Below are 12,831 nucleotides of genomic sequence, written 5' to 3' on the forward strand. Positions count from 1 at the left end.
TACAATCAACACATACTAATTTAGAAATTCACAGCACCAGTATGTGAACATTTTCTAGTCTTCAATTTATGCCTCTGAAAACAGTAGTCTCCTCAAAGAAAAGAAATAGCCTCTTCTAGAAAATGAAGTAAAGGCAAAACCAAGTTGATATATTTCAAAAGCTGTATGCAGCATCCAGTTCAGATATAATTTTCAAAGAATGAATTTTAATGCACACAGCCCTATTAGCACAGGATCAGATTCCTAACAAATTGATTGGACATGCAAAAAGAGTCTGTGTCCTAGATTTAAAGTCATTACACAGTCTTAAACACAGCTGTGCAGCAACCCTTTCATTCTAGATGGACATAAGCAAATTGTTCTGAAGGTGATTGGCTGGTGGATTTCCTACAATGCAATTTTCAATAATAACAAGTTTAATGAAATCACTATTGTATTATTTTGCAAGGGAATGTGTATTCTATTTTGTATAGCCATCAATGGCTGATTAAGTGTGCACAGGAATATGAATGCAGATAGATAATCCTATACTTTTTATTGTAACTTTCTTTCTGTCATTCTTGAATTATAGCTTCTTGCTGTCTCTAATCTTTTACTAGAATCGTCCATTTCCATTGAGTATATGATACATTTTCTTCTTAATTGTAAATGTTTTCCATTCTATATCCAAAAATGTGGGCTCACATAAGCATTACACATATAAAAATATTACATATTTAAACTACTGACCTTCTATCATTGTTTCATGCATGGAGTCTGCAGATGCCAATGAGGAAAATAATACATACATACATATATATATATATATGGAGTGCAGTGGAATGATCTTGGCTCACTACATCCTCCACCTCCCATGTTCACGTAATCCTCCCACCTCAGCCTCTCTGGTAGCTGAGACTACAGGCATGTGCCACTACGCCTGGCTAATTTTTGTATTTTTAGTAGAGACAGGGTTTCAACATGTTGGCCAGGCTGGTCTTGAACTCCTGACCTCAGGTGATCCATACACCTCGGCCTCCCAAAGTGCTGGGATTACAGGCATGAGCCACTGCACCTGGCCTATAATTCTTAATTTTATGTCATATGAGGATTGGGGCAGAAAGATCCATATACATTGTATAAAATGAAATTCTAATAAATAAATGAATATCCATGGAGGAGATTATTTTTCTTGTGAAATTCATTCCCAGTACCTACATTTATTTACATGAAAAGTGCATTATAACTGTTCAGTTTTGGTGAAAAACTTTATACCTGTTGCTTATGATTTCTCATGTGTGGAGCATAAAAAAATTGTGTTATTATAAATTGTCAAATTGCCAATCATCTTGCAAAAGTAACCATGTAGTCTATGTAATCTTAGGAAAGCCTGCACAGATTTCTGGAAAAGGAAGTTTAGCAGGTGGAGGTTTTGTCTACCATGGTTGAAAGTCTTCTTGATTGAACGGAAGTATCAGGTAAACAAAGCAGAAAAACAGAAACAGCTATTTTTACAGCTCAACGTAGTTGTACTAAGGGAATATACATCCTTTTCTTTTTTTATAAAGAAGAGCCCATTCTGAGCTATGAATATCATTAGTTAATAAATAACACCTGTTGTATGCCTTAAGGAAGTTAGCTTCAGGGCAGTTGTTAACAGCAGGCAGTTAGAAAAACAGGGGCTTTCTATCAGAGACATACTGAAAGTTAGCCAACAGAAGCTGATTCTTTCAAGTTGTGCTGTAAATCTAAGTCAACAACAGATAGCTTGTTTACAAAAAGTGATAGGAAATCAAGAGTTTTTGTCAAGCATATCTATAAAATGAATATAGTAATAACTATGAAGATTAGCAGATTTTATTTTGTCATTAGAAATTATAAAAGTGTTGTGAGTAATACATTTGGCCAAGAAAATTATAGACCAGATTTTGAACTTCTTTAAAAGTTATATAATATAAAGTTATATTAATACTTAAGATGTATTAATATAATTAAGAAAACAATTTAGTCTACTTTAATAAACATTTATTGATAGACACTGTCCCGGGAAAGTAAAGATGAGGAGGGTCCTTGTCTTTGAGGAATTTATATTCTGGAAAGAGAAACCAACAAATAGGCAGATAATTTTAGTGTTGGATAAAATGCAGCAAGAAGGCATGGGGATTAACGTTAGTACAGTGAAGAAGGGGTCCTTGGACCAACCCGCATGGCAGGGAAGGACTCTTGGGTATTGGAAGGAATTGAGAGGTTCATCAGGCAGAGAAAGAACGGAAGGATACTCCAGACAGAAAAGAACATCATTTGCATGTGTTCAATTTTCCACTCATATTGTCTGTTACAAATATATCTATTAAATGACTAGCATATCCCACCCAATGTTTTTGAACCTCTTGCCTCTCCTATAGTCTTTACTTTTAGTACTCCTTATGGGTTCCTCCAATGGGAAAGAAGTGAAAAATTAACACAGGTGGCTATATTCTTGGATAAATCCCCTGGTAGTATTTAGGTTCCTTATCCTTTCACAAATAATAGAATGAAACAGAAGCTGTTGATTCAAACTCTCTGTATCCATATAAATTAACCACCCCTACCGCCACACACTCACTCGCAAGCTTTCAAAAGATGAATCCTTCTAAATCTCTTCCATCACTTTATTGCTTTCATGTGAAGCTTAGGAAAAGAACAATGTTAATGTCTTTTGCTATTTAATGTCGTCCAAGTGCTCAACACAGTGCCATGCACTCTCCATGGGATGTCTTATTTAATTCTTCAGTAGCCAAGAGACAAATATTACTTGCTTTGTTTCATACATCTGAAAACAGAGGCATGAAGAGGTTAAGTAACTTTTCCAAATTTATTCACCTAGTAAGTTGTGGAGTCAGTTTTTGAATTAAGGCAGTCTGACATAGGGGCTGCACTCCGAAATCGTATTCAATACTGGCCCCTTGTCTGGTATACATTCCATAAATATTTAATATGTTTACAATGTACACGACATTTGTGTGAATTTTTTTAATGACTTGCAGGATTTTATACAATTTAGTATGCTTCCAGTTCATTATTTCATTTTGATCCTTAAAACAATTCTATTAGGTAGTCCAGCCAGGTAGCTAAACTTTATAGATGAGAAAATTAAGAATCAAGGCATTGTAATTGATCAATGTCTCATAATTAAGAAGCAACAAGGCTCAAATCTTGGGATTTTTTTTTTTTTTGATCCTACAGATTTTTTTCAGACCAGAAAAAAAAATGGATAATACTAGAACTATTATTGTAACATATGAGGGGAAAATGATCACGTTGGTGAACTCATATAAAGTCATAACCTGAATTATTGAAAGACTCAACACTAAGATCAGGTCTCTAAATGGAGATTACACCCTTTCTCTCAAACACATCATTTCAAAAGCTTGAGAAGATATTGTGGCTGTTAGCTTTTTTTTTTTTCTTCACTGCTGATAATCTTGAATAGGTTATATACTGCCCCCAGCATCTCACTTGGTTTGGGTAAAATAGAAGTTTGGCTATTATAAAACTTAGAACAATAGCAGAAGTTTGTGTGATGTAGAGACCTTTAAAACCACTGCCTGTTTATAGCCAGTTACATAACTATAGGAACAAACATGAAGAATTATGGGTCTCCTACTCCCAAAGATAGATATACACATATACAGCTGATTATAGACAGTAATGAGAAATCTGTTGTTCACTGCTAACATTAAGTACTCATTTCCCAATCCCAGGCAACTTCCCATTTTCTTCCATTAAACTTAATTATTTTGGGGACATCAGAGAAGCACCATAACAAAGTAGGGGAAAGTTCATCCAGCTTCACTACTTACAATTATGTCCCCAAAGGCAAATTAAACTCTCATGGCCACAATTTCTTCTTTTTAATCTGAGAATAGTCATCCCTAACTAACAAGGTGTGTAAGAAATGTTGCTTACCATATAATAGGTGCTCAATTAATACTGGGCCATTATCAATATCACTGGCACATAATATATTTGTTTGTATAAATCTATTCAGGAATTCAAGCCATTATTATTTTGCAGTAGGTAAAGTTTGTTACTAGAAGCCAGAGTTCACTTTTGTGTACCCTTTTTCCTTCTGCCAAGCTAGCAGTAATATGTTATAGTAAAAAACACTCAGATGAGGAACATGGAATTTGGCCCTGCCACTGAATGGCTCTATAAATTGTCTATGAGTTACATATTTAGTTTCTATGAACCTCAGTTTTCTCATCTGAGATGAGAATAACAACAATTATGGTAATTTATGCCTGTTGCGAAAATTAGGTGCGATGAGACATAAAAAATACAGAGGACAATATATAACTTATGATAGATTTTCCATATAGATTGGTGACTTTTCCTCTTTACCTTCATGCATACCTATGTATGCCACACTCTATTCCTTCATCCTGCTAACCAAACCGTATCACAGGTCTTTGAATTGCAGCACTGTAAAATATTGAAGTTTAACACCTTGAGATAGAGCCATAGAGTCTAGGCTAGGAGATTTTAGCAATAATTAAAGACTTAAAAGAAAGAGATGAAAGCAGGCTTTTGGTTACCTTTTTACTTATATTCTGTACCCTAGTCATACCAGAAAACTCACCACTCACCCCTCTTTCAAGTCACTAAAAGTAGATAATGATGTTCCCTCTTCTCAAAATATATGCCTCTTTTTCTGTTTCTAGTGAGTTTCTTCTTCTTTATTAAGATCCATTTTACATGGTGCCTGCCTACCTGGAGAAGCCATTGCCAATTACACACACACTTGTGCTATCACAAATCAATCAATTTTACAGCTACCTCAACTTAACCACATTTGGGGGCAATTGTTTTAAAATTTGTGACTTAACCAGAAAATTCCAAGCATCATTAACATCATTTTGCCCTTTCTTGGGATGCAGGACAATCATTATAGACCTGGATTTTTTGGATAATGTGGTAAAAGGCTGTCAGCCATCACATCTGCTCGTACTTTACCTGCCTCAGACAGCTTCTGACCTTTTCTGATGTGCTTCTGCTAATCTATCAGAGGCTGAGAAGCCAGATAACTAAGCTTTAAAAGAAATGCATATTTAAAAAGTCAATAAGGTTTGCCTGAATCTCTAAGAGCCTTAATGCAGGGCTTTGGTGTAGATATTTTTGGCTTCTCTGAGGCCTTTATCAGACACTTCTGACAAGCTGGACCTTCCGGGTAAGTGGGGTGTTACTGTATGTTAATTGCCTAGTGTCTACTTTATGGAAACACAGAATAAAAATGTAGATATAAACAGAATGTAAACTATAAGGTAAGCACAAACTGACCCAGGCCATTTAAAATGTAATTTAACATAAGAATATTCAGTTTGCATTCAGCTTTTCTATCATGTAGTTGAGAAGTAAAGGCATCAGCAGATAAGAATAATGAACAAATTGTTAGATTATCCTCTACTTACACTTCAAATAAACCAGCAAATCATTTATTTATTTGCCTAGCCATTGCTGTCGTGAATATAGGCCATTAGTGACTATTAATATATAAAAATGTGTTTTTATTTCCCAAAGACATTATGCAATCCATAAATCTTGCTTTCTCATTAAAGATACTCCATTTTATACATCCTTGATCAACAAATATGATCAAGGTCTACAGTGCAACTTTAAAAGTAACATGGAACCTTAAGAACAAAAATGACAAAAACCTAAATCATAAATTTTTCTTACTGTTTTTCTCTGATGGAGATACTTGTTTTCAAGTGTATGCTAATGGCAGACATGAAAACTTAAAAAAAATTCCGATATACTTATAGTAATTCTAGTTTCTATCTACATAAGTACTTTATGATACATTAAATGTTTTAATATTATTTTTGATGTAATTGGATATTATTCCCATTTCATAAGAGAATTAAAGAATTGATTGATTAAATAACTGTCCAGAAAAAAACTCTATTGTAGTCTTTTTTTTTTTTTTTTATATTATACTTTAAGTTCTAGGATACCTGTGCACAACGTGCAGGTTTGTTACATATATATATACATGTGCCATGTTGGTGTGCTGCACCCATTAACTCATCATTTACATTAGGTATATCTCCTAATGCTATCCCTCTCCCCTACCCCTCCCCATAATAGGACTCAGTGTGCGATGCTCCCCTTCCTGTGTCCAAGTGATCTCATTGTTCAGTTCCCACCTATGAGTGAGAACATGTGGCATTTAGTTTTCTGTTCTTGTGATAGTTTGCTGAGAATGATGGTTTCCAGCTGCATCCATGTCCCTACAAAGGACACAAACTCATCCTTTTTGATGGCTGCATAGTATTCCATGGTGTATATGTGCCACATTTTCTTAATCCAATCTGTCACTGATGGACATTTGGGTTGATTCCAAGTCTTTGCTATTGTGAATAGTGCCGCAATAAACATATGTGTGCATGTGTCTTTATGGCAGCATGACTTATAATCCTTTTGGTATATCCCCAGTAATGGCATGGCTGGGTCAAATGGTATTTCTAGTTCTAGATCCTTGAGGAATTGCCACACTGTTTTCCACAATGGTTGAACTAGTTTACAGTTCCACCAACAGTGTAAAAGTGTTCCTATTTCTCCACATCCTCTCCAGCACCTGTTTTTTCCTGACTTTTTTAATGATTGCCATTCTAACTGGTGTGAGATGGTATCTCATTGTGGTTTTGATTTGCATTTCTCTGATGGCGAGTGATGATGAGCATTTTTTCATGTGTCTGTTGGCTGTATGAATGTCTTCTTTTGAGAAGTGTCTATTGATATCCTTTGCCCACTTTTTGATGGGGTTGGTTGCTTTTTTTCTTGTAAATTTGTTTGAGTTCTTTATAGGTTCTGGATATTAGCCCTTTGTCAGATGAGTAGATCGCAAAAATTTTCTCCCATTCTGTAGGTTGCCTGTTCACTCTGATGGTAGTTTCCTTTGCTGTGCAGAAGCTCTTTAGTTTAATTAGATCCCATTTGTCAATTTTGGCTTTTGTTGCTGTTGCTTTTGGTGTTTTAGACATGAAGTCCTTGCCCATGCCTATGTCCTGAATGATATTACCTAGGTTTTCTTCTAGGGTTTTTATGGTATTAGGTCTAACATTTAAGTCTCTAATCCATCTTGAATTAATTTTTATATAAGGAGTAAAGAAATGATCCAGTTTCAGCTTTCTACTTATGGCTAGCCAATTTTCCCAGCACCATTTATTAAATAGGGAATCCTTACCCATTTCTTGTTTTTGTCAGGTTTGTCAAAGATCAGATGGCTGTAGATGTGTGGTATTATTTCTGAGGACTCTGTTCTGTTCCATTGGTCTATATCTCTGTTTTGGTACCAGTACCATGCTGCTTTGGTTACTGTAGCTGTGTAGTATAGTTTGAAGTCAGGTAGAGTGATGCCTCCATCTTTGTTCTTTTGGCTTAGGATTGTCTTGACAATGTGGGGTCTTTTTTGGTTCCATATGAACTTTAAAGCAGTTTTTTCCAATTCTGTGAAGAAAGTCATTGGTAGCTTAATGGGGATGGCATTGAATCTATAAATTACCTTGGGCAGTATAGCCATTTTCACAATATTGATTCTTCCTATCCATGAGCATGGTATGTTCTTCCATTTGTTTGTGTCCTCTTTTATTTCACTGAGCAGTGGTTTGTAGTTCTCCTTGAAGAGGTCCTTTACATCCCTTGTAGCTGGATTGCTAAGTATTTTATTCTCTTTGAAACTATTGTGAATGGGAGTTCATTCATGATTTGGCTCTCTGTTTGTCTGTTACTGGTGTATAAGAATGCTTGTGATTTTTTCACATTGATTTTGTATCCTGAGACTTTGCTGAAGTTACTTATCAGCTTAAGGAGATTTTGGGCTGAGACAATGGGATTTTCTAAATATACAATCATGTCATCTGCAAAGAGGGACAATTTGACTTCTTCTTTTCCTAACTGAATCCCCTTGATTTCTTTCTCTTGCCTGATTGCCCTAGCCAGAACTTCCAACACTATGTTAAATAGGAGTGATGAGAGAGGGCATGCCTGTCTTGTGCCAGTTTTCAAAAGGAATTTTTCCAGTTTTTGCCCATTCAGTATAATATTGGCTGTGGGTTTGTCATAAATAGCTCTTATTATTATGAAATACGTTCCATCAATACTGAATTTATTGAGAGTTTTTAGCATGAAGGGCTGTTGAATTTTGTCAAAGGCCTTTTCTGCATCTATTGAGATAATCAGGTAGTTTTGGTCTTTGGTTCTGTTTATATGCTGGATTACGTATATTATTTGCGTATGTTGAACCAGCCTTGCATCCCAGGGATGAAGCCCACTTGATCATGGTGGATAAGCTTTTGGATGTGCTGCTGGATTCGGTTTGCCAGTATTTTATTGATGATTTTTGCATCGATGTTCATCAGGGATATTGGTCTAAAATTCTCTTTTTTTTGGTTGTATCTCTGTTAGGCTTTGGTATCAGGATGATGTTGGCCTCGTAAAATGAGTTAGGGAGGATTCCCTCTTTTTCTATTGATTGGAATTGTTTCAGAAGGAATGGTACCAGCTCCTCCTTGTACCTCTGGTAGAGTTCGGCTGTGAATCCATCTGGTCCTGGACTTTTTTTGGTTGGTAGGCTATTAATTATTGCCTCAATTTCAGAGCCTGCTATTGTTCTATTCAGGGATTCAATTTCTTCCTGGTTTAGTCTTGGGAGAGCGTAAATGTCCAGGAAATTATCCATTCCTTCTAGGTTTTCTAGTTTATTTTCATAGAGGTGTTTATAGAATTCTCTGATGGTAGTTTGTATTTCTGTGGGATTGGTGGTGATATCCCCTTTGTCATTTTTTATTGCAACTATATGATTCTTCTCTCTTTTCTTCTTTATTAGTCTTCACTAGCAGTCTATCAATTTTGTTGATCTTTTCAAAATCCAGCTCCTGGATTCATTGGTTTTTTGGATGGTTTTTTGTGTCTCTCTCTCCTTCAGTTCTGCTCTGATCTTAGTTTCTTGCCTAATGCTAGCTTCTTGCCTTCTGCTAGCTTTTGAATGTGTTTGCTCTTGCTTCTCTAGTCCTTTGAATTGTGATGTTAGGGTGTCAATTTTAGATCTTTCCAGCTTTCTCTTGTGGGCATTTAGTGCTATAAATTTGCCTCTACACATAGCTTTAAATGTGTCCCAGAGATTCTGGTGTGTTATATCTTTGTTCTCATTGGTTTCAAAGAACATCTTTATTTCTGCCTTCATTTTGTTATGTACCCAGTAGTCATTCAGGAGCAGGTTGCTCAGTTTCCATGTAGTTGAGCGGTTTTGATTGAGTTTCTTAGTCCTGAGTTCTAGTTTAATTGCACTGTGGTCTGAGAGACAGTTTGTTATAATTTCTGTTCTTTTACATTTGCTGAGGAATGCTTTACTTCCAACTATGTGATCAATTTTGGAATAAGTGTGATGTGGTGCTGAGAAGAATGTATATTCTGTTGATTTGGGGTGGAGAGTTCTGTAGATGTCTATTAGGTCCACTTGGTGCAGTGTTGAGTTCAATTCCTTTATAACCTTGTTAACTTTCTGTCTCATTGATCTGTCTAATGTAGACAGTGGGGTGTTAAAGTCTCCCATTATTATCGTATGGGAGTCTAAGTCTCTTTGTAAGTCTCTAAGGACTTGCTTTATGAATCTGGGTGCTCCTGTATTGGGTGCACATATATTTAGGATAGTTAGCTCTTTCTGATGAATTGATCCCTTTACCATTATGTAATGGCCTTTTTTGTCTCTTTTGATCTTTGATGGCTTAAAGTCTGTCTTATCAGAGACTAGGATTGCAACCCTTGCTTTTTTTTTTTTGTTTTCCATTTGCTTGGTAGATCTTCCTCCATCCCTTTATTTTGAGCCTATGTGTGTCTCTGCATGTGAGATGGGTCTCCTGAATACAGCAAACTGATGGGTCTAGATTCTTTATCCAATTTGCCAGTCTGTGTCTTTTAATTGGAGGATTTAGTCCATTTACATTTAAGGTTAATATTGTTATGTGTGAACTTGATCCTGTCATTGTGATATTAACTGGTTATTTTGCTAGCTAGTTGATACAGTTTCTTCCTAGCATCGATGTACTTTACATTTTGACATGTTTTTGCAATGGCTGGTAACGGTTGTTCCTTTCCATGTTGAGTGCTTCCTTCAGGATCTCTTGTAGGGCAGGCCTGGTGGTGACAAAATCTCTAAGCATTTGCTTGTCTGTAAAGGATTTTATTTCTCCTTCACTTATGAAACTTAGTTTGGCTGGATATGAAATTCTGGGTTGAAAATTCTTTTCTTTAAGAATGTTGAATATTGGCCCCCACTCTCTTCTGGCTTGTAGAGTTTCTGCTGAGAGATCTGCTGTTAGTCTGATGGGCTTCCCTTTGTGTATAACCTGACCTTTCTCTCTGGCTGCCCTTAACATTTTTTCCTTCATTTCAACTTTGGTGAATCTGGCAATTAGGTGTCTTGAAGTTGCTCTTCTCCAGGAGTATCTTTGGGGAGTTCTCTGTATTTCCTGAATTTGAATGTTGGCCTGCCTTACTAGGTTGGGGACGTTCTCCTGGATGATATCCTGAAGAGTGTTTTCCAACTTGGTTCCATTTTCCCCATCACTTTCAGGCACACCAATCAGACATAGATTTGGTCTTTTCACATAATCCCATATTTCTTGGAGGCTTTGTTAATTTCTTTTTACTCTTTTTTCTCCACACTTCTCTACTCGCATCATTTCCTTCATTTGATCTTCAATCGCTGATACTCTTTCTTCCAGTTGATTGAGTCGGTTACTGAATCTTGTGCATTTGTCACGTAGTTCTTGTGTTATGGTTTTCATCTCTATCCGTTCTTTTAAGGTGTTCTCCACATTGATTATTCTAGTTATCCATTCATCTACTCTTTATTCAAGGTTTTTAGTTTCTTTGCACTGGTTATGTAGTTACTCCTTTAGCTCTGAGAAGTTTGATCCACTGAAGTCTTCTTCTCTCAACTCGTCAAAGTCATTCTCTGTCCAGCTTTGTTCCTTTGCTGGCGATGAACTGCGTTCCTTTGGAGGGGTAGATGAGCTCTGATTTTTTGAATTTCCAGCTTTTCTGCACTGCTTTTTCCCCATCTTTGTCGTTTTATCAGCCTTTGGTCTTTGATGATGTTGATGTACTGAGGGGGTTTTGATGTGGGTGTCCTTTATGTTTGTTAGTTTTCCTTATAACAGTCAGGGCCCTCAGCTGTAGGTCTGTTGGAGTTTGCTTGAGGTCCACTCCAGACCCTGTTTGCCTGGGCATCAGCAGCAAAGGCTGCAGAAGATAGAATATTGTTGAACAGCAAGTGTTGCTGTCTGATTGTTGCTCTGGAAGCTTGTCTCAGGGGTGTACCCTGCCGTGTGAGGTGTGAGGTGTTGGTCTGCATCTAGTAGGGGATGTCTCCCAGTTAGGCTACTCAGGGGTCAATTACCCACTTGAGCAGGCAGTCTGTCCATTCTCAGATCTCAGCCTCCGTAATGGGAGATCCACTGCTCTCTTCAAAGCTATCAGACAGGGCCTTTACCTCTGCCGAGGTTTCTGCTGCTTTTTGTTTAGCTATGCCCTGTCCCCAGAGGAGGAGTCTACAGAGACAGGCCTACCTCCTTGAGCTGTGGTGGGCTCCACCCAATTCGAGCTTCCAGGTGGCTTTGTTTACCTACTTAAGCCTCAGCAATGGCGGGCGCCCCTTCCCCATCCTCACTGCCGCCTTGCAGTTAGATCTCAGACTGCTGTGCTAGCAATGAGGGAGGCTCTGTGGTGGTGGGATCCTCTGGGCCAGGTGTGGGATATAATCTCCTGGTATGCCATTTGCTAGGACCCTTGGTAAAGTGCAGTATTAGGGTGGGAGTTACCTGATTTTCCAAGTGTTGTGTGTCTGAGTTTCCCTTGGCTAAGAAAAAGGATTCCCTTCCCCCTTGCACTTCCCAGGTGAGGCAATGCCTCGCCCTGCTTCAGTTCTCACTGGTCAGGCTACACCAGCTGACCAGCACTGATTGTCCAGCACTTCCCAGTGAGATGAACCCAGTACCTCAGTTGAAAATGCAGAAATGCCCCGTCTTCTGTGTCACTCATGCTGGGAGCTGGAGGCTGGAGCTGTTCCTATTTGGCCATCTTGGGCGCACCACACCTCTACTGAAGTCTTTATTCCTCTACTTGATGGTCATGTGGTCTAGGACATTGTAAGTGACATTCTGAGCCTAATTTTCATCTAGTATTGGAAACAGAGCTAATATCTTTTTATCGTTAGTTATCTTGAGAACTAAATACATTGTAGATAAAATGCTGGGTACACTGTAGATAATCAATATGATTTCTTTTCTCCATTAGAATATATCTTTTAGTTTTATAAAGATTCTAACATTTGTAAAGGAAATCAAAATATTGTTTTATAAAGTTCAATTTCCCTGATGAATAGAGAAAATCAAAGTGTTTAAAAACATGTTGAACTTACGGTAAAACATACTCTAGTAATTACATACCTTATATTTGGAAAGACATTTTGCTTACACATTGTTTAAATCAATGTTAATTGACTTTGGCTTTGCCAAATATGAAAAAGGTGGCACAACTATTTTCACAATTAAAATTCATATTTATTTACAGAAAGTTGTTCTGTGAAATGAAAACAACACTGTAGTGGAAGTCAGAAGATCTTGGTTCTAATCATGAGCCATTTCAGTAACTGTGTGACTCTGAGCAAGTAATTTGACCTCTCTGGGTTTCATTTTGTTCATCTGTAACATGTAGAAGTTGAAATAAATAATTTCTAAGGCGTTTTCTAGCTGTAAGGAGACAAAACTCATAAACTGTTATCTATAGAACAGAAGTTCAATAAATTAT

Source organism: Macaca fascicularis, chromosome 2, assembly GCF_037993035.2.
Source record: "Macaca fascicularis isolate 582-1 chromosome 2, T2T-MFA8v1.1".
Taxonomy (NCBI): Eukaryota; Metazoa; Chordata; class Mammalia; order Primates; family Cercopithecidae; genus Macaca; species Macaca fascicularis.